Genomic DNA, 22840 nt, shown 5'->3' on the forward strand with positions numbered 1-22840 from the left:
TTTCTCCTCCAGAGCCATCTGGGTCCAGTGACTAGAGAGCGATCAGGATGACTGGATGCAATGAGAGACCTTGGTCTTTTTAAGCTAAAGTATTCAACAGGTCTCAGTTTGAGAGCACATACAGCCAAAGGACAATTCATAATTCCTGGTTAGATTGAAGTTCCTCATGAAGTTCCCCTTTGGTATAGGTAGCTTTCTTCTGGGCTCCAAAGTTTGGTGCCCACATAGAGTCCTGAAAATGTCGTGATATCTAATTTGTCCTTGACAGAGATGAATGAAGATATTGTCATTTGCCAAGATTGTTATGAAGATACTATTATGGAAATTAGGATTCCTAATTTTAGGTCCTAATGAAATCCTCTGGTTAAGGGGGAAAGAAAGAGCTAGAGAAGAATTTCTTTTCCTCCCCCCATCCAAGATTCCCTCTCAGGGGATTGGCTGAAGCTGTTGACCCTTAAGCTGGCCAGCCATTTGAATACTGGATATCAAACTGGTTTTTGTTTTATCCAAACCCTATAAGAATATGACTGACTCTCTTCAACCACCAAAAAAAAAAAACAAACAAAAAAAACCGGTTTCTTGTGTGAATTTCAGTCAATTTGTACCAATTAGTACCATTAATTAGCTAATTCTGTATCTTAAAAGATGTTATCACATGGTAAAGGCATCAGGGAATAAAGCATCTTAATTACATTTGATGGGATTAAGAGTATAGAACATTCCTATTATACCTGTCTTCTATAAGGAGCAATTATTTATTAAGAAAGGTGGGGAGAAAAAAACCATGGCAGCCCTTTTTGAACTGAGAAACTGAGGAACTGAAAACTCAGTGGACGCCCACCAGCTGAGGAATGGCTGAATAATTTATGGTATGTGAATGTAATGGAATATTATTGTTCTATTGTTTCTTATAGGTATGCCTATATTGGATTTAACATATTTTACCAACCATCTAGGGAAAGGGGTGGGGATTAGAACACAAGATTTTTCAAAGGTAAATGTTAAAAAAAATTATCCCTCATATGTTTTGAAAATAAAAAACTTCAAAAAAAAAAAAAAAGAAACAATCAGTAGGATGATTTTCAGAAAGGTCTGGAGAATCTTACATGAACTGATGCAAGTGAAGTGAGTAGAACCAAGAGAATATTTACACAGCAACAAGATTATCAATTCTGAGGAACTTGGCTCTTTTCAACAATGAGATGATTCAAGGCAATTTCAATAGTGTTGTGATGGAAAGAGCCATGTACACCCAAAAAGAGGACAATGGGGACCGAATGTGGATCACAACATAGTATTTTCACTTTTTTTGTTGTTGTTTGCTTGCTTGTTTTTTCTTTTTCTTTTTTTCTTTTTTGATGTGATTTTTCTTGTGCAGCACAATAAATGTGGAAATATGTTTAGAAGAACTGCACATGTTTAACCTATATTGAATTACTTGCTGTCTAGGAGAAGGTGTTGGGGAAAGGGAGGGAGAAAAATTTGGAACACAAGGTTTTGCAAAGGTGAATGTGGAAATTATCTTTGCATATATTTTGAAAATAAAAAGCTATTATTTAAATTTTTTTTAAAAGGTAGCAAAAAGAGATGGTCAGAGAGGAAGACAAAGAGGAGAGTGCTAAGATGCTCTTTCAATGCCCCATAAAAAAAAAAAATTGCATTATGTATTTGAACAAAAAAGCCTAAGACATTCACCACATTCACCACCTACTCCTTTGCTGAAAAACCACTCAGGGAAGGAATAACTTGACATTATTTCCTGCTCCTTAGATGCAGTAGGTGGGGGACAGAACCCAAAACATTTTATAAACTGTTAGTCATCCAAAGAGATATGCATACTAAGGTCATGTCAAGAATGCAAACTTGAAATGATTAACTCATATATCTCTGGAAAGACACAAGCTATTAGAAATCCCACCATTATGCCACTTGTTTTTTTGCAGTTCTTGAAAAACAGATTTTTATTTGATTTTTTTTGTTTTTATATCACTACATTTCTACTTTATCCCTGAATGCCATTCCTTATAACAAAATTTTGTTGTTATTGTTGCTTAAAGAAGAATCTATTTCTTGCACTTTTAAGGCTATCTGCAATCCGGCTCCAATTTATCTTTCCAGCCTCACTTCACCTTACTTCCTTCCATAAATCCTCTACCCAACCAGAGAGGAATACTGGTCCCTTTCTACTCTCATCTGTCCAATATTTCCCTCCGTAAATTGGTGTAAATTGTTGCCTGGGGATGTATTTCTACCAAGATCTTTTCCTTCTTTCACTGTCCAACTCATTTCATATGCCTTCCTCCTCCTTTAAACTTTCCCTGCTACAATCTTTCCTCACAGCTATCAACTAGAAGTGATCTCTTCTCACTCCAATCTCTCTACCCACTGTGCTTGGACCTCTCCTATACATTGGTATATTTTATTTCTTCCTCCTAAATAATAATACAAGCAGACATTTAGTTCTTTAAGGTTAATGCTCACATTAACCCTGAGAAAAAGGTATGTGAGATTAATTATTCAATCCATTTTATGGGAAAACTAAAGAACCCAACCAGTTAGGTGACTTCTTCATGATTGGTTTAATAGATTAGTATTAGAAGCAGCATTTGAATCCAAAACTCCTTTGACTACACAGGGGTTCTTAACCTGAGATCTGTGAACTTAAAAATGTTTTTGATTAATATATTTTATGTTTATGAATGCACATATATTTGAATTTATGGATTTATTTTGACTTGATAAATATATATGAAACTATATTTTAAAATAATTTGATAAGTATGTTTCACATATTTATGAAATCATAAATTCTAACTTCCAATGTAATTCCATGTGTTTTATTTTATGCCTTTAAAAACATTATTCCAAGAAGGGGAACTTTGGCTTTTGCTGAGTGCCAAACGGGTCCAGGACATTAAAATGGTTAAAAACCCTTGAACTACATACCATGCTGACAGCAAACATCTATAGGTGTATATGGACAGGGACCATGTTAATTTCTATTTTTGCCCCCCAGCATCAAGCATTCAATAGTCACTACATGTTGAACAGGATAACATCACATTTTACTTTCTTGTTCTCCAATATTGGTTTTTCAAAATCATTTTCTAACTTAAGCCTCCACTAAGTCCTCTTCAAAGATTATCATCATGAGATTACCCTGGTTTCTGTATAATTTTGCCAGAGAAAGGCTATCTTTTGTAGGGCCAACCAAATTGAAGAGGCTTCAAAGTAGGGCTACAAATCTTCTATTCAAAGACCAGATTGGCCAAGTTTGGAGAGATTCATTCTAGCAGCTGTGTGATTAACTACTTTGATTATAGTAACTTATAAAGACCAAAGATTGACAATCTTCTCAATTATCATGGGGATGAAATCATGTATCATCCACATATCCCACATCATTGGAAAGTAGTGGTCTTAAATCAAAGGATAGGTAGGAGACCACTTATCAAGCATGTTAGAGTGGAAATTCTCTTCATGTATAGACTGGACTAGATGGATATTAAGGTCTCTTCCAACTTTCAAATTCCAACTTTTAGGAGTAATGATGAAGTATGTTATCCACTTCCAGAGAAAGAACTGATACTGTCTGAATATAGTCTGAAGCATGCTATTTTTCACTTTTATTCTTTAAAAAAAAAAAAGTCAAGTCTTCTTGTACAAAATGACTAATATGGAAATGTTTTACATTATTGTACATGTACAAACTGTGTTGGATTGCTCACTGTCTCAGGGAAAGGGAGGGGAAGAAGAGAGGGTTAGAATTTGGGACTATAAAGTTTTTCTTTTAATGTTTAAAAAATTGTTTAAACATGTAACTGGAGAAAAATATTATACATAAAAATATAAAACAACTTTCAAAGAAATTTACAAATTTTAAAAGTTGCCAAATCTTCCATTATTTCTCTTTATAATTTCTCTTCTTTTCTGACAAAAACTTCCTCTCTGAATTTTGAGAGTTTACGCTCCTTCAGCTCAAGGCCAGTATTCTATGTCTACCTGACCTCAAGCAAATCATCTGGTGAAGGATTTGAGAAGGGATGGCTTATCGGAGATCACTGTGACTTAATGGGATAGGACTGGCAGGACTTTTTATAAAGTCCTTTTTATGAATTGTTATAAAGACAATTCATATTTCTATTGATCTCATGGATAAAAGGAAGAAGAGAAAGGGGAAGGGAGAGAAGAAAGAAGAGAAGGAGAAAGAGGGACAGAGGAATAGAGGGAGAAAGGAGAAGAGGGCGGAAGGGGCAGGGGAAAGAAGGAGAAAAAGAAAGAAGGGATTTTTCTCATTGGATCCTCACAACAACTTTGGGAGATGGGAGCTATTATTATCCTCATTTTAAAGTTGAGGAAACTGAGGCAAACAGTAAGTGAAATGCCTTGTATCACACAGCTAGACACTGGGTCTTCCTGACTCCATGAATCACTGCACCACGTAGCTGTCTCCATACAGATCTTTCTATACTTCCTTGTAATTTTTGTATTTATTTTTGGCAGCTCTATAACTTCTATTATGTTACAATACCATCATTTACTTAACCTTTCAACAGTTTTAAGGATATAAATTGTTACCACTTTTTTTGCTCTCAAAATAAATCTGTATAAAATTTTTACTTGTCAACAATCATTTACTACTAACAGTCTTTACAACTTAATCGTCTCCAACTCATTGCTATCTCCTTCTCTATCTATCATGTTCCTTCTCCTTCTATTTCAGTTACCTATTAGATGATCCTCAACTTTAATTTTTTTTAATATTTTATTTTATTTTATAATAACTTTATATTGACAGAATCCATGCCAGGGTAATTTTTTTTACAACATTATCCCTTGCACTCGCTTCTGTTCCGATTTTTCCCCTCCCTCTCTCCACCCCCCTCCCCTAGATGGCAAGCAGTCCTATATATGTTAGATATGCTCAACTTTAATTTTTTGAAGGCTATGGTATTCCCCACCTTGTAGCCATAACAAAGAATATTATTTTTTTCTAAGTTAATCTTTGTTTTGGAGAGAAACTTGGAGTCATTAAAAAACAATGGAGCCTGCTCTCTTCTTCCTTCTCAACTTTGGGCCCAGTTCATTTTCTAATTTCAATATCTGTGTAAGGGCAAACATTCTTCTCTGCCATCCTTCTCTTGCCAACACTGGCTCCCTCCTCTTAAGCTCCAGCCACAACCTTCCTGATGATATATAGGGCAGAGGACAGTGACAGTAGAAAATTTAGATATTTTTCTGGGTCCATAGTATGATTTAAGTTAAAAAAATACAGCTAAGTACCTGATGACTTGCCAGTCATTTGGTCCATAGTTCAGTCTCTTCATCAGTAAATTGAGTACGGAGGACTAAGACCATTGGTGAGATAATTCTGGAAACTTAGATTCAAGCACCTTCTCCTGTTGAAGCCCTGAGTTTCCTTGCCTAAAAAATGAGGGGCTCAGACCAAACACTGAAATCCTTCACAGTTGTGACATTCTATGATGGTTAATCTCAACTCTTCCTACCACAGAGATAAAATGTGTTAGCCCAGTATAAAGACTAAGCTAGACTCAAAGAAAAGTGGTATTACTATTATTAAAATGTTTAAAATTCAAAAAGGGGAACAAGAATTCACTTCTTCCCCTGAATCAGCATTAGGGAAGTTAGAAGGGTGAATCATTATGGAAAGGACTGTTTTAGTCCATCTTTCAGAACACAGAGTAACCAGGCTCAAATACCCTCTAAACATATCAAATGGCTCCTGTCCAAATCTATTATTCCATGTCTGTGTTGGACAGTGGAAAGAACACTTTCCACTTAGAAAAAGAAGCTGAGTTCTTCTCAAAAATCCTCGAGTTGGAAGAATTTAAGCAAATCATTTGAACTCTCCAAGGCCAAGTTTCCTCATTCGCCAAAACAAGAGGCTTAAATTAGGTAATACATAAGTTCCTGCCTTGTATACAGGGGTTCCTAACCTGGGATCCATAAACTTGTTTCTTTGTTTTTTTTTTTTAATATATTTTGATAATTTCATTTTAACATAATTTGTTTTTGTACCATGCATTTAAAAACACATGCTGAGAAGGGGTCTATAAGTTTTATATTTCCAGAGAGGTCTATGACACACCCCAAAATGGTTAACAACGGAAATCACTTCAGTTTAAGCCTGTTTATTCATCTGTAAAATAGGAGTATGACTATTTTCCTTGTCCATCTAAAAGGGCCGCAGTGAGGTTCGAATGATGTCAGAGTAGGAGTCCCAAAATATAAGAACTAAAAAGGATGGAAATCATTTCATTTAACCCTCTCATTTCACAGCTGAGGGGACCTAGGACCAGAATATTAAGTGACCTTCCTCAATATCACACAAATAATAAGCAACTGAGCTGGGTTGCAGACCCCCAACCTCGGTTTTGAAGCCTACAGGGATAGCTCCCTCTCGTAGTTCTAGTTTCCGGCAGGTAGAACTTCTCTTTACCCTTTCCCATTCTTCCTCCATTCCAATGAGATGAATCATATAAGCATCTGAAGGGCAGGGGCAGAGTCCTCTCCTCTTGGCTGCCCCAGACTATGAGCAAAGTCTCAGTCTGCTGTTTCCATGGTATAATAGAAATAATATAGAAAAACACTTTGTAACTATAATGTGTTTATATAAATTTATATAAAAGTTTATATAAATGTGAATAATTACTATCAGCGTAATATTTGAAGTTCCTCCAAACTGGACAATCAGGAATATTCTGAAGTCTTTTAACAGAGCTGGGCTACGAATTGCTGGGGGACTCACAGAAAGGCCATTCTAAGAAGGTGTCCAGGAGTACGAGCCAGTATACATACCTTCGGGTTAGTCCTGGAACTCAGTATATTATTGGAGCAGGTGGTGAGAGAGAATGCTGCACATATAAATGAAGTGAGAAGAGCCCCCAGTCAGGGAGAAAACAAGAGCTAAGCAATTCTCTGAAAATTAGTCCAACTCTCAAAGAGGTCATGTTCTGTCCCAATTCTTACCCAGCCTTAATCACCAAATGGGCATTGCCTCAGTCAAACTGAGACCTGTTAAAGATCTTAGTAACCCTTTTTGCAGTGGCAAGGAACTGGTAAGTGAGTGGATGACCATCAGTTGGGGAACGGCTGAATAAGTCATGATATATAAATGTTATGGAATACTATTGTTCTATAAGAAATGAGGAACAGGCTGATTTCAAAAAAGCCTCAAAAGATTCACATGAACTGATGCTGAGTGAAGTGAGCAGAACCAAGAGATCATTAAACATAGTAACAACTATGTGATGATCAACTGTGATGGACTTGGCTCTTTTCAACAATAAATTGATTCAGGCTAATTCTAATAGACTTGTAATGGAGAGAGTCATCCATATACAGAGAGAAAATCATGGAGACTGAATGTGCATCAAAGCATAGTATTTTCACTTTTTTTTTTAATTGTTGCTGTTTGTTTGCTTATTTTTTCCCCTTTCTCATTTTTTTTCCCTTTTATTCTGATTTTTTTTTTTTTTTTTTTTTGTGCAGCATGACAAACATGGAAATATGTTTAGAAGAAGTGTACGTGTTTAACCTGTATCAGATTGCTTGCTGTCTTGAGGAGGGAAGAGAGCGGAGAGAAAGAGAAAATTTTGAAACCCAAGATTTTTGCAAATATGAATGCTGAGAACTATCTTTGCAAGTATTTGAAAAAAAAAATAATTGTTTTCAAAAAGGGACCTAAGGTTTCCCACCGTATCTGGGGCCATCTTCAATCGTCCTGATCGTCGAGGCCATTGGACCCAACTGGTTCTGAAGGAGGAAGTGAGGCTGATGACTTTGCATAGTCTTCCCTCACTTAAATACAATTCACTGGCATATCATAACATCACCTCCCTGATGTCATGGTCTCCTTTGGAGCAAAGGACAAACAAGAGTCTAGAAAAAACAGCTCATAGTTTTAGGATCCTTTATGCTAGTTATAAGATACATAAAGCACAAAAAAGTGCTTTATATCCATTAACCTATCACAACAGCTTAGTAAGAGACAGAACAGGGAAAAGCCTGTTGAAAAAGTTGGGTAGCAGGCAAATAACGGGTCTGGGCTTACAGAGTCCAGAAGTAGAAGGTCAGGGCCTCAGTCTAGGTCTTTGGCCTCCAAGCCCAAAGCTCTTGCTACAATACTATATTAAACCAAATACCTTCCGAATTTTCTATTTTTAAAGTAAAATTCCAAATCATGTCTTATAAAGATATTAGCCCAGGAAAGATAAGAAATTGGGCGGAGGAGAATACAGCTATCTACTATCAGGTATCTGAAGAACTATTTGACTAGATTTATATTACTTGGCCATAAAAGCAAAACCAAGATAAATAGAAAGTTTGAAAAAGGAAAATCTTCCCAATAATTAGAACTCTTAAAAAAGAGTGTGTCTGTGTCTGTGTCTTTGTGGTAAGGGGGCTCTCCAGAAAGGTTATTAGTGGTAATAAACTCATAGGATCATAGAATGAAAATTGGAAGGGGTCTTAAGAAGTAACTTAGTCCAAATCCTTTATTTTAAAATGAAGAAACTGAGATGTAGAAGCTAATTAATTAATCAGTCCAAGATCACATAAATAGTACCAGAAGCAACACTTGAATCCAAGTCCCTGATACCAAACCCTGTACTCTTTCCATATCATCACAGCTAAGAAGCCACTTGGGAATATCACAGAACTGACCTCTATTGAAACAGAGATGGGGATAGTTCTATGAGGTAGCTTTCCCATTGTAAGATTTTGAGTCTGTCTATAACTTGCTTGCTCTAAACAGTGGCTGTCATCTCTGTCCTGTGCCATTAATAATAATAATAATTCATACTTCAGTGGCACTTCACAATTCATTGAATACTTCCATTATAATAATACTGATGAATAGATAATTCCAAGTATTAGATTATGAGATTTACAGTTAACTGAGGAAATAGGCCCAGAGGGGCCTGACATCTCACCCAAGATTGTCAAAGTTCTGTCCTCTTTCTACTCCACTAAGCTTCCTTTGTTCTGCTTATTAAAAGATCATTCATATAACACTTTAAAGCTAAAGTTTCCTTTCCATGCCTTATTTTACAATAACTATAGGGGAGGCAATATGGACTTTGTGGATGAGGAAATAGATCCTGCAGTAAAATGATCTGTCTCAGCAAAGGAGCAAAAATCTAGTTAATGCCTCCCTCCCTCTTTAGCCAAGGGAAGGAGGGAGAGAGAACTTTCCTTCACAAGAACCAAGGTTAACTAGTCAGTCTTTGCTTCTCTCTGGATTGTAGGTTGTTTTTTTTTTTTTTTTTTAAATACCTCAAATTTACCCAAAGATATATTTTGCTGAAATTTAACCAGAAAGCCAGTCTGGCTCCAGTGGTACACAGTCTAGTCAAACAGTAAATAGACAGGAAAGCCCCTCCTCATTCCTAGGGGGAAACAGACCCAAGACATGAAGTGAAACTACTCCCCACCTCTCCCAAAGTATACATACACACACACACACACACACACACACCATTCATAGTCCTTTTTTAAAGGTTACTCTGATTGTCAAAGAAAAAAAAATTAATATTGTATTCCATGTTACAGGCAGAAATCTGTTTGAAACACTTTTTATTAATTTAACATTAATCTAAATTCCAACATTGTTCTGCTTAGAGAGAAATGTAAAATTAGCAGAGTGCCCTCATGCTTGGCTATGTCTCCAAAACAACATTTTGAAGCAACATTTATAGGAATCTCCAACAAAGCATATTTCACTTGCAGTTTAGAATTAACATTTTGTTTCAACTAAAAGAATAAAAGTTCCTCATTGTTTCCTTGGAAAGCCCCAGGAGAATCAGTATCCTAAAACCACCGTTGTCTATGACCACTTCTCTCAAGAGCTATCCCCAAATTGATCACACGTGACCAATAGAGATTAAAGGGATCTCCTCCCTCAAAGAATACCCTAACTGCTTCAGAAAAAAGGTACAATTCTAGGGTAGGTCTTTAATTAATTAAGGAAACTATGGGAGAAGGTAAACATCCTAACTTTTCTAAATTAGGTTACTACCCTTAATTCATTTTTCTGGAGCTTAAGCTTCCTTCTTGACCTTTTACATACTTTTTCTAAGAAAAATGGGATGAACTTAAGAGGAGAAGAAAAGGGGAAGAGAAATAAACATTCATATAGCACTTTACTATGTGCCAGAACTCAGTATAACTTTTCAATATAGGTGGTGTTATTATTTCTATTTTATAGTTGATGAAATTGAGGCAAAAAGAGGTTACACCCACAGTAACACAGCTAGTAAGCAACTGAGGTTGAATTTGAACTCAGAAAAATGAGTTTTCCTGACTCCCATGCCAGCATTCTATCCACCACACCACCTAGCTGCCCTCATGCCTTTGTTATCATACCACTAATTAGGTATATGATAACGGGCAAATACCCATCTGAACTAAAATGGGGGTAGTGATACCTATCCTCTTACTACTATGAACTAGCTCAAGAGGTTAACTAAGTTGTGAGAAATAGTAATCAACCCCCAAATTTACATATTGCTTTCCTGGATATTTTAAAGACATAATGATAGCTATTCCTGTCTTAGGCAAATGTCCAAACAACGAACCTTCCTATTGAAAAAGAACTCATTCTACTATTGAATAGTTCTAACTCTAAGAAAGGTCATTTTAATCTTAAATCAGAATCAAACCAGTGAAGGGTCAGTGGTTCTCAAATTTTTGTTCTCAGTATCTTCATGTTGTTAAAAAAGTATCGAGGATCTGTTCAAATAGTTTTTGTTCACATGGGTTATATTTATAGCTATTTACTATATTAGAAATAAAAAATAATTTTGAATTTGTAGACCCTCTGAAAGGGTTTCAGAGACCCCAACAATTCTTTGGACTACACATTGAGGACCACTGGTCTTGAGAAAGGGAGTGACATGGTCAGACCTATGCTTGAGAAAAATCACCTTGGAGCTATATGGAGAAAGGGGAAAGAAGAGAGGCTGGAGACCATGTAGAAGGCAATTACCAGGATACAAGAAAAGGGGGTTATGAGGACGTCAGTAGTGTGCTTATAATGGAAAAAATGAGGCATTTAAGAAATGCTGTAAAGACAGGAAGAATCAAAGAGCCTTGGCAACTAATTGCATACGGGAAGAATAGAGAATAAGAAACACGAAAAGAAGACAGAATCATTCAATTCCTATTTTGTTTTTATTTTCTTTACCAAGAAAAACCATCTTCTATCTGATAAGGGCATAACAACGGTGGTTAATACAGAATTGGAATCAAAGGAAACAATGAAAAATTGGAGGTAATATGTTACCTCCAATGACTTCAAGTCATAGATCCTAAATTAACTACTACATCCTGGAAGATGAAAAGGGTTGACAGATGTGATTCTGGAGATACTGTCAATGATCTTTAAAAGACAACAGGAAATGGGAGACATGCCCAGAACTGGAGAAGAATAAATGGTTTTTTAAAAGATCAATGTAACTGAAGTCTACTGAGCAGTAGTGTCAAACACAAGTAGAAACCAGGTCACTAATTGGGAAATATGCCAGCATATTGACTGAATTTTAAAAATTATTTATATTTTAAAGTATTTTATTTTGTTAAATATTTCCCAATTATATTTTTATCTGGTTGGATTGTATTCATGAGTGTTACTGGCCACATGTCGCTTGCTCTCTGTGTGACACTTGGGCTATAATGTTTAGGCCACTGAGCTGCCGGTCAACTCTTCACAAAATCTTAATATGTGTTATTAAAGTTTAGATGTTTTAGTGAACATTACAAAAAAGGAAGCACTAATCATAAAGAGGCAACATGGCTTTGTCATCAGCAAGTCATGCCAGACTAACCTTGTTTCCTTTTTTTGTGAAGTGGAAGGGTTACTAGATCTGTAGATGACAGGAACTCTATAAATAAAAGGTCATTAATTTCAGTAAAGTATTTGACAAAGACATTATCCTTGTGAGTAAGAAGAGATTTAGACTTCGTGATAATAGCTACAATTATTAGGAATCCCTGAATTATCTTATTATACAATAAGATTCAAATGGATCTGTGAGCTAAATAAACATAAAAAGTTTAATTATTTTAAAAAATGAGAGAAGAATGGAAGGAGATACTTTGCACAACTATGACTGAACTAAATAAGGGATGAAAGTGTTGACAAAAGATAAAAGATAATTTTTTATTCTATCAAATTAAAGTTTTTGCACAAATAAGATCAAGAGAAAATACATTTCAGTTATTTGAAGGAAAGTATAGGGAAGTTCTAATAAAGATCTGATACCCAAGATATATAAAAAGTTCAGAACAAGAGCCAATACCATAGGCCTTTTTTGTTTCAATTCCTACCTAATTCTTAGTCATTAAATGAATATTGCCTCAAGCCAACTGAGACCTGAGAAAAACTTTAATTTAGAAAGAGTAAGGTCACCCAGTGCATCTTGGGCCACATTAATCGTCTGGACTTTTGTCTTGCCACTGGAGGAGAAATTGAGGCTGACATGTTTATGCGGCTCTGCCTTATTTAAATCCATCCCATGAACAAATCAAGACATCTCCCTCATGATGTCATTAGTTCTCTTGGAGAATGAAGGACAAACAAGTAGTAAAAGGACATGACTAGACAGTGTTTAAAAGAAGAAATTCAATCTCTTAGTAACCATATAAAATAAAGCAACAAACCATTAATAATGTGAGAAATGTAAAATTGTTAAAAGTCTAAGATTTTACATCAGTTATCAAATTATCAAATATAATAAAAAAACAAAGCCAATAGCTAGTGGAGGGATTGTGGAAAACAGGAGGATTAACAGTCTTGGTAGAATTGTGAATTGGTCCAACCATTCTGGAAAAATTAGAAATTATACTAGAAAAGTCACTAAATTGGGACTTTTAACTTGGTGTACAAACCTTTTAACTTGGTGATACCACTAATAGGTATACATCCCAAGAAGATTAAGCACTTAGGAGCAGCATCTTATACATACAGAAACATTTATAGCAGCATTTTTAAAAAATAGTAGCAACAAACTAGAAGCAAAACTGGGATCCATTAAATTGGAGGATGGTTGAATAAACTTATGGTACATTAACATAATGTAATACCATGCATAAGAAATTATTAATAAGAACATTTCAAAGGAATTTGGAAAGATCTGTATGAACTGATGCAGAATGAAGTAAACAGAACCAGAGAATTGAGAACTGACACAATGATCTCAATAATGTCCAGAAAAATTAACAATGTCATGAAGCCCTAATGCCTTGCAAAACAAACAACAATGAAAGATTTTGAAACTCTGATTAATGCAGTGCTTAATCAGGATTTCAATAGCTACATGGTAAAGAATACTTTCAACCTTTCAGAAGAGGTGATCTATAGGTGCAGAATGAGGCACACATTTTCAAATGTAGTTAATGTGTACTTAACTGTGCTGCTCTTGTTACAAGGGAGGATTTCACTGAGGATAAGGGAAAGGTCAGTTATTGGCAAGTAATATATTTTTTTAAATGTCAGTTTTTTTAAATGTTCTGAGTGGCTCAATGTCAAAATAATAATAGCTTCTATTTACACAACACTGTGAAGTTTGCAAGATATATTACAAATACCTCATTTTATCCTCCCAACAATATAGGGAGGCATGTGCTACTATTATTACTATTTTACAGATGAGGAATCTGAAACAGAGGTTATATGACTTGTCCAGAGTCACACAGGTGGACAGTCTGAAGCCATATTTAATTTCAAGTCTTCGTCACTCCAGAGTTAGCACTCCCATCAACTGAGCCACTAGCTGCTTAAATTAAAGGGAAAACTGTAGTGTCGTAATCTAGGGATTTTACTGTGACCTTGTGTTATTTATATACATATATATATATATAACCAATAATTTATATGAAAGCATAACTATCACGTTTGCAGATGACCCAAAAGCTGGATAGGAGAGCTAAACGTCTGAATCCAAACAAAATTAACAGACTAGACACTGAACTGAAACTAATAAGAAAAAATTTAATAATAAATGGGAAGTCATAATGTGAGTTCAGAAGTCAACCTTACATTTTAAGAACTACAATGGAAAATTAAATTGGGTCCAGAGGAAGATGACCAAGAAGATTAAAAGCCCAGAGACTAGCTAGAGTAAATAAAGAATACCACTTGTAAAAAAGGTGAAAGGTGAAAGGGTTTAGTCTGAAGAAAAGAGAAGACTTAGGAGCCCAAGGAATGTAATAACTAAGCATTTGAAAAGCTATTTCTTAGAAGAATTCTATTTGCCCTGTTTGACCTCAGAAGTCAAAAGTAGGAACAATGGGTGGGTGGAAGTTGCAGAAGCAGATTTAGGCTTGCTAACAGGGGAACCTCCCTGTCAAATCATTTATCTCCTAAAAGTGAAACTGGCTGCCTCTGGCAGATGATTTTCCCTTTACTGGACATTTTCTGGCAAACAATGGATGCCCACTTTGGGGGATACTGCAATGAGGAATCTCAACCAAAACTCTGGTTTCTGATTCCAAAACTCCATGATGTTATGAAAATGAATGTTGAAAAGTATCTTTACATGTAATTGGAAAAACAAAATACTATTTAAGAAAAAAAAAAGAAACTCCATGATATTTTAACTATTAGGAATAGGACATACCAATGAATAAAACAACTCTGGACTAGAAAAACCGGGGGATACAGCCACTAGGTAAGAGTTTTGTAGCTTGCCTCACTAGTTATTGAAACAAAACAAAAACAAAAACAAAAATGGATTCCATTAGGGGAATGGAGAAGAGAAAGAATTGCCAGAAAGTTAACAAAACCACTAGGTATCTACAATGTAGAACAGTTGTCTTTAATGACTACTTTGCAGAGTCCCAGACTATTAAAGCTAAAAAGGGATTTAATTGAGACAATTTTAGAGCTTACTCCACTATACTAAATAAAACTCCCCATAATTGGGCCAAGATGCCCTATCTTGGGAATTTTCAGAAGGACAAAGTGCCTACAATGAAGATTCCACTTCCATGCCCAGCCAAAGGGTAGTGAGGGACCTTTCCAGCATCTTCCTGTTTGTAGGACCCCATTATTTGGCAGCGAGTGGTATGTATGGGGGTGGATGTCATCTGTGAAAAATCCAATCCTCTCCCTTTCCATTAAACCCCTTATATCTCACCTCTGAAATTCCCTATTACTCAGAAAGTGAGGGTAGCATCCTGTGATAAAGGTCCTGCTGTTCCTGCAATCCACTCTATCTCATCTAACCATCTCCCCCTCCTTTCATATCTCAGTAATCTAGTGAGTCTGTGCCCATCACAGATATACAACCATCATGCTCCAGCTCATCTTCCATTTAACCACCAAAATGATTTTCATATTCTCCCTACATATCTCCAAATCCTTGATTCCTTGGCTTCCTTCAAGTCCCAGCTAAAATTCTACTTTATATCATTATTGATCAGACAACTACAAATTAAGACAACTCTGAGGTACTACTACATACCTCTCAGATTGGCTAAGATGACAGGAAAAGATAATGAAGAATATTGGAGGGGATGTGGAAAAACTGGGACATTAAAATATTGTTGGTGGAATTGTGAATTGATTCGACCATTATGAAGAGCAATTTGGAACTATGCCCAAAGGGCTATCAAACTGTGCATAACCTTTGATCCAGCAGTGTTTCTACTGGGTTTGTATCCTAAAGAGATCATAAAAGAGGGAATGGGATCCACATGTGCAAAATGGTTTGTGGCAGACCTTTCTGTAGTGGCAAAAAACTGGAAACTGAATGGATGCCCATCAGTTGGAGAATGGCTGAACAAGTTACGCTATATGAATGTTACGGAATATTATTGTTTTATAAGAACCAGCAGGATGTTTTCAGAGAGGCCTGGAGAGACTTACATGAACTGATGCTGAGTGAAATGAGTAGAACCAGGAGATCATTATACACAGCAACAGCAAGATTATACAATGATCAATTCTGACAGCTGTGGCTCTCATACAACAATGAGATGATTCAGGTCAGTTCCAATGGTCTTGTGATGAAGAAAGTCATATGTACCCAGAGAGAGGACAGTGGGAACTGAATGTAGACCACAACATAGTATTTTCATTCTTTTTGTTGTTGCTTGCATGTTTTCTTTCTCATTTTTTCCCTTTTTGATCTGACTTTTTTTATGCATCATGCTATTTGTGGAAATATGTATAGAGGAATTGTACATGTTTAACATATATTGAATCACTTGCTGAGTGGGGGAGGGGTGTGGAGAGAAGAGAGGGAAAAAAATTAGAACACAGGGTCAAAATGTCAAAATTTATGCATATTTATTTTGAAAGCAAAAAGATTTAACTAAAAAAAAATTATACTTTCTCAAGCCCTCTTCATTTCTATCCTTTCCTTCTTAGTACTTCTTAATCATTCTGTATACAGCTTGTTTGTACATAATTTAAAAGCATACTGTCTCCTCCATTAGATTGTGAACTCCTAGAAAGTTGTTGATTTAGTTGTGTTCGACTCTTGTTGATAGCATATGGGGTTTTCTTGGCAAAGATACTGAAGTGGTTTACCCTTTCCTTCTCCAGCTTATTTTACAGATGAAAAAACTGAGATAAAGAGGGTCACACAGTTAGTATGTTCCTGAGGCCAGATTTGGACTCAGGTTTTCCTGACTTCAGGTCTGACACTGTGTCTCCTAGTTCCTCTATAATAAGCACTTAAAAAAATGCTTGCTAACTTGACTCTCAGGATTGGTGCAAGAACAAAAGATAAAACACACATAAAACACTTCATAAATCATAAAGTCCTATATTAATGTCACAGCTTTGGACTTGAAAGGATTTATTGAGATCACTTATATCTAAATCCCTCATTTTACAAATGACACCAAGAGAATGTAAAAGATCTGTCAAAGGCCATAAAGATTGTAAGGATTAGTCAGGAATCCTGGTCCTCTGTTATCCAATGCAGTCATTGGGTTTCCAATGGAGCCATTGGGAAAAGCATCCCATGTACAACTGGAGTTTAAGTTTGAGCCGAGCTCGGTAGCATATGGGATTTGGGGTTTGCTACTATTTTGAGTCTTGATTGTCTCATATATTACAAGAAAGATAAGAATACTTGTAAAATCTACTTTGCTGAGTTACTGGGAAGAAGCACTTTGTAAATCTTAACACACATTAGAAAGTGAGTTGTACATGTTATGTTCACTTTTTTTTTCTGGTTTTTTTTTTTCCCAGTGATTTTCCTTATGTTCTAATTTTGCTCTTGCAACATGAGTCATATGGAAATATGTAAAAAATAAGTGTGCATGCATAACCAAATAAATAAATAACAAAAATTAATTAATTAAAAAGAAAAGAAAGGTAAGTTGTTTTTTAAAGTCCATATCAAGTTCCCCTTCCAACTGGAAGCCTTTCTTGATCATCACCAGCCAAATGCAATATCTCTTATCTAGAGAATTTGTACAGCTTATGTTATTTATAACATCCGTTTTAATGATTGATTATGTTCAATTTAGAACTTTATCATGCCTTTGCTTCCTTCCCTGTTTGTGTGTTTTCCCCAATTAAAAGAACATGAGGTACAATCAAGTATGATTTGCTTCATAGAATAATAATTGTCATCTATATAGTACTTTCAAGTTTGCAAAACACTTGAAATATATCATTTCATCTGAAACTCACAACTTAGTAAAGTAGGAACTATAAGTATTATTCCCATTTTACAGATGTGGAAACTGAGGTTTCATAAGGGTCAATGATTATTCTAGAAAGGTTCACATAGTTATTTTAGTATCAAAGGCATGATGTGAGCTCAGGTCCTATTAATTCCAAGTCCATTCCTCTTATTCACCAGGAGTCATTCTATCCCACCCTGAAAAATAGCATTCATTCTAATAGGAAAGAGGATATATACTCAAGTAAGTACAAAGCACTGTATGAGTATCAGACGTATCATAGAATGCTTTGTTTATGACTCTATTTGCGGGTTTCTTGGCAAAGGTACTGCAGTGGTTTGCAATTTCCTTCTTTAACTTATTTTATAGATGAGGACACAGGCAAAAAGGGTTAAGTGACTTGTTCAGTGTCAGTTGGATTTGTGTCTGAGGCTGGATTTGAACTCAGGAAGATTAGTCTTCCTCACTCCAGGACTGGTGTTCTATCCACTATGGCACCATCTAGCTGTCCATGATAAAGTACTTGAAAAGTCAAAAGTATCTACTATTTGTCCAAGGAAGAGAGAGGATATGACATATTCCAGATTTAAAAAATCTCTGTCCCAACCAACTCAGACCACCAGCCCTGATTTCAACCTGCCCCTCACAGCCATTACTCAGGGGAGCAACTATGTAAACAGGATCTAGCAATGTGCTTTCCTTATATGTTCTTGTGGGGCAGGTAATGGAAATGTCCCTATTTTACAGAAGCGGAAACTTTCTCCAAAGTCTGTGTCTAAACAAATAGCTATAAGTTTGTTTCCTATTTGAAATGCAGAATATTTCCCTGGAAGTGTAAAGTCTGCCACAACACCCAGGCTTCTTTTTTTCTTATTTTTTAATTACATATATTTTTTAGGTTAGCCATTGTGTCTCAGAGTTATAACTGCTACAGCTCTTTATATATGCAAAGATAGTTTTCAACATTCACCCTTGCAAAACCTTGTGTTCCAAATTTTTCTCCCTTCCTCCACACCTCCTCCCTCCCCTACACAACATGTGCAGTTCTTCTAACCATATTTCCATATTCATCATGCTACACAAGAAAAATCAGATCAAAAGAGATACAAATGAGAAAGGAAAAAAAAAAAAACAAGCAAACAAAAACAAAAAAAGGTGAAAATACTATGTTGTGATATCATCTTTTTGCTGTTGTTTGCTTGCTTTTTGTTTTCTTTTTTTTTTTCCTTTTTGATCTGATTTTTTCTTGTGCAGCATGATGAATATGGAAAAATATACAGAAGAATTGTACGTTTAACCTATATTGGATTACTTGATTTCTAGGGGAGAGGGTAGAGTGGGGAAAGAGGGAGAAAAAACTTGGAATACAGCATTGTGAATGTTGAAAACTATCTTTGCATGTGTTTTGAAAATAAAAAGCTATTATTATTTTATTTTAAGAAAAAAAAAAAAGAGCCAGGTCCATCAGAGCTGATCATCACATAATCTTATTGTTGTGTACAATATTCTCTGGGTTCTACTCACTTCACCCAGCATTAATTCATGTAAGTCTCTCCAGCCCAGGATTCTTTCTAATCTTCTGACATTAGCTAGAAAGAACTATACTTGCAGTCTAAGCATCTGGATTCATTTCATAACTGCTTCCGTGAAATCCTGGGCAAGTCAGCTTCTTTGGGCTACAGTTTCCATATCTAGACCACAAGAGTGTCAGTCTAAATGACCTCAGTATCTAAATCTAAGATCCTCTTTGCCTTCTCTTATGCCAGCTACAAAATAACAGCATTTTATAGCATTTTTAAGATCCCTTCCAACTGTATCCTTTGAATCAATTACTTAGAGGAGATCCCAGGAACTTAGGGAACGGAGTTTTGATAAGGAGAAAATTGAGGTAATACCTAGTAAGGAATACTTTGGTAGGCAGAGCTAGACTGGGTAGGACCAGAAAGCACGAAAGTGGGGGGACTAGCACCAAGACACTGGGAGTCAATCAGTCAATAAACGTTTATGAAGTGCCTACTATGTGCCAGGCACTGTGCTAGTTTCTATAAGCTAAACTACCATCAACTTTAATCGTAGAAAAGAAGAAGACCCTCCTTTATTGCAAAAGTATTCTACTTCCAAAATTCACATCTCAGTAATAGAATTCAGCTACATTGGGAATAAAATGGGCTTTTGTGGGCTGCCCTGGGATTACAGCCATAGCTCCAAATCCTGTTGCTAGGGGAACTGTGGTCCAAGTTCCAAACAATTGACTTACAAACAAACTTTTGGAACAGAACCTATTCCTTCGGGGTCTACAAGCAGAAGAGTTTTCTGTAGTAAACTCTTCAAAAGTGTCACCCACTAAACTATTCTTTTCCTAAGAAAAACTCAGCAAACCCAAAGCATTTTCCTAAGAAAAATTCAACAAACCCAAAGAACAAACCACTTAACATTCTCTCCTCACCCCTAGGCTCTTGGCTGGGATGGGGTGGAAGAGGGGGTGATGGTAGTGGAAAAACCCTCTGAACTTCTTCCAGGTGCCACATAAAGATGTCATTATTGCCTATTTTGATGAGACATGCAAGCCAAGGGCATAGTTTCCGCAACTGGTTTCAAAAGAGACCAAACACATCAACTGCCAACTCCCTGGGCCTCCCCTAAATAAGACATGCTTTTCTTTGGGCCAAGTCCCAGTCCACAGAACCAAGGCAGTAAGAGAGGAACCTTAGAAATGATCAGAAAGTCAGCCTAAATAACCTTGGCATCCCTAATTTTATGTAAGGTGGGACCTTCAGGAACATCTAAGCCCAAAAGGGCAGAAGTTATATTACTGAGTTCATCTGAAAAACTGAAAATAAATATTTTGCCATTTTCACCCCCTTTTAACTTTTTATCTTTTTCTTTGTTATAAGAAAGGTTAGCTGGGGAAGTAGGGGGTGGGAGTAGATGGAGGGAAAAGAGTCTATAAACAACAAAAGCATCAAGTTTTAAAAAGAAAGAAAATGAATTGTTCCGAGTTAAAAAAAAGTAATACACAGGTTTATTTGATCCATTGACTACATTATTTGAACAAATGTTCATCCAAACGATACATGAAAAGCCAATTTAGTATCTTCAGTTAGTTTTCTGCCCTTGAAGTTGTCTCATTTCTGTATATCTGCATACATTTTACATTTCCCCCAGTGGCTAAGAGGGGTAAAAAGTGTCTCCTTTCTGTCTTTATGCCTCCAGACCTAAGCACAGTGCTCTTTGCCCAGAGAGTAGAAGCTTTAATAAATATTTGGGTTGAAACGAATCCAGTTCAAAGTCCTCACATTACAGATAAACTGAGATTCTGGAGGTAAAAAGATCCCACAGGTAGCAGAACTTAGATTGAAATTCTGATCCCATATGGATCATACCTAAGATCATAAACAACCCCTCTGGGGATGTCTGGATCTCTGTTGGAAAACTCCAGTTCCCCCTAAAAGTTCCTCACTGTTTTGTCTGGCATGAAATTCCCAAAATTAAGTCTTGCCTGTTCCAAATTGCTCCCCCCGACCCCTCACAATTTGACAAATGAGAAAATTGATAATAAAAGCTGCTGCCTTAGCTCACCTCACAATCTTGTGAGGAAGACAGGGCAGAAATCATTAACCAGATGAGAAGATTCAACACTAGTACTAACTCATGTTTCTAGTTTTTCTGATATATTTAAAATGATTATGTTTATATAACCTATATCAGATTGCTTGCCACCTTGGGGAGGAGGAAGGTAAGGGGAGGGGGGAGGATTGGAACTCTAGGCTTTCTGGAGCAAGTCAGGTAAGGAACACAGGACCCTTGGATCCAGGAGACCTTGTTAGCAGGGACCTTCTGGACAAGTCACTTACCTTAGTCTCTTTTTAGTCACTATTTCCCTAAGCCTTCATTTTTTTCAACTATAAAATAGGGACAATAGCACTTGCAATACTTAAATGGCCCATTTTATAAACTTAATGTCCAAAGGAAAGATTAATTTACAGCACTTGAAGCTAACAAAGTATCTTCACTCAAATCTGTGAGAGGAAGTGTAAATATTTCTATTTAACAGATAAGGAAACTGAGACTCAGAGGGGAAATAAATGCCTTGCCTTAGATCACATAATAAAGAGAAACAATGGTGTGTGGCGGAAAGTGGTGCTGTCAAAGGACCTGGATCCTTAACAGAATTTTGGCTCTGTGACTAGGGAGGAAGTGGGCAACTGAGATCCCTCGAGACCTCAATTTCCCCATCTGTAAAACGAATGGGTTGGATGAGATTTTCGTCCCTGGAGAAGGGGGGCTCCCAGGCTGGGGGTTCTTTCCGTCACCACCCCAATTCCCGGTTGCAACACCTGGATTCGTGAGAGGAAGGTGCCGAGTGACTCCCAGCCCTTCCGAGGCCCCAGGCGTCCAGCTGGCGTCACCAACCTGGCCCGAGACACTCACCCATTCACTATCTCCCATCCCCGGTTCGGGCCCAAAGAGTGTCAGTTTCCCCCAAAGTCAAGCTGCCCACGTGCCAAGTGGGGGCGTGCCTTACCAGGGGCGAGGTGGGGGGCTCAGGGCACCTCCTCATCTTCATCTCAGCTACTGGGGGCGCGGTTCAGCCCGCGCGGGTATTCAGAGCATAGGGGCTGCCGGTTCCTCGTGGGGCCTCGTGGGCGTGGGAACTGGGAGCGCACCTGGGGGCGCACGAGGCGGCGAGCGCACCTAGGCGGCCGCGGAGAGACACGGCAAGAAGCGGAGGGGAGCAGCCTCCAGCCCAGTATCGGGCTCCGGCTCCCTCTGAGGCTCAAGTGCCTCCGCCTCCCAGCCCGCCCCGCCTCCCTCCACCTGCCCCAACCCCTGGCTCCTCCTCCACCCCTTCCTACTCCCCCGCCTCCTCCCTTAAAGGAGCCCTCTCTTCGCTTTTCCCTCCACCCCTGAGTGAAGGTGAAATAACCTCAACAGCTTTTTCTTACCCCCCTCCCCCACCACCTCAGGCAAATCGAGAGGGAGAAATAACCTAAATTTGCATAAGCATTAGACTTTCTCGAGCACTCCCATATCCGTTAGTTCGTTTAGTTCCCCGAAACCGCCCCGGGGGATAAATTGATAAAGGTTAATACTCCCTTTAAAGACCAAGGAATTATCCCGAGGCAGCTTAGGAGAGTGGAAAAGGAATCGGATCAAGATGCTGAAGACCTGGATT

The 22840-nt window shown here is 37.2% G+C and overlaps 1 protein-coding gene across 1 annotated transcript in view; it reads right to left on the reverse strand.

Annotated features, from left to right (window-relative positions):
* The window catches only part of SH3BP2 (SH3 domain binding protein 2), a 109909-nt gene extending 87461 nt beyond the window's left edge, over positions 1-22448 (reverse strand). Inside the window, exon 1 of the mRNA XM_051966511.1 lies at positions 22190-22448. The gene's annotated coding sequence lies outside the window, so the exon portion shown is untranslated. The remainder of the gene's footprint in view (positions 1-22189) is intronic.
* Positions 22449-22840: the final 392 nt, after the last annotated feature.

The sequence above is a fragment of the Antechinus flavipes genome, chromosome 6, assembly GCF_016432865.1.
Source record: "Antechinus flavipes isolate AdamAnt ecotype Samford, QLD, Australia chromosome 6, AdamAnt_v2, whole genome shotgun sequence".
In the NCBI taxonomy this organism is placed as follows: domain Eukaryota; kingdom Metazoa; phylum Chordata; class Mammalia; order Dasyuromorphia; family Dasyuridae; genus Antechinus; species Antechinus flavipes.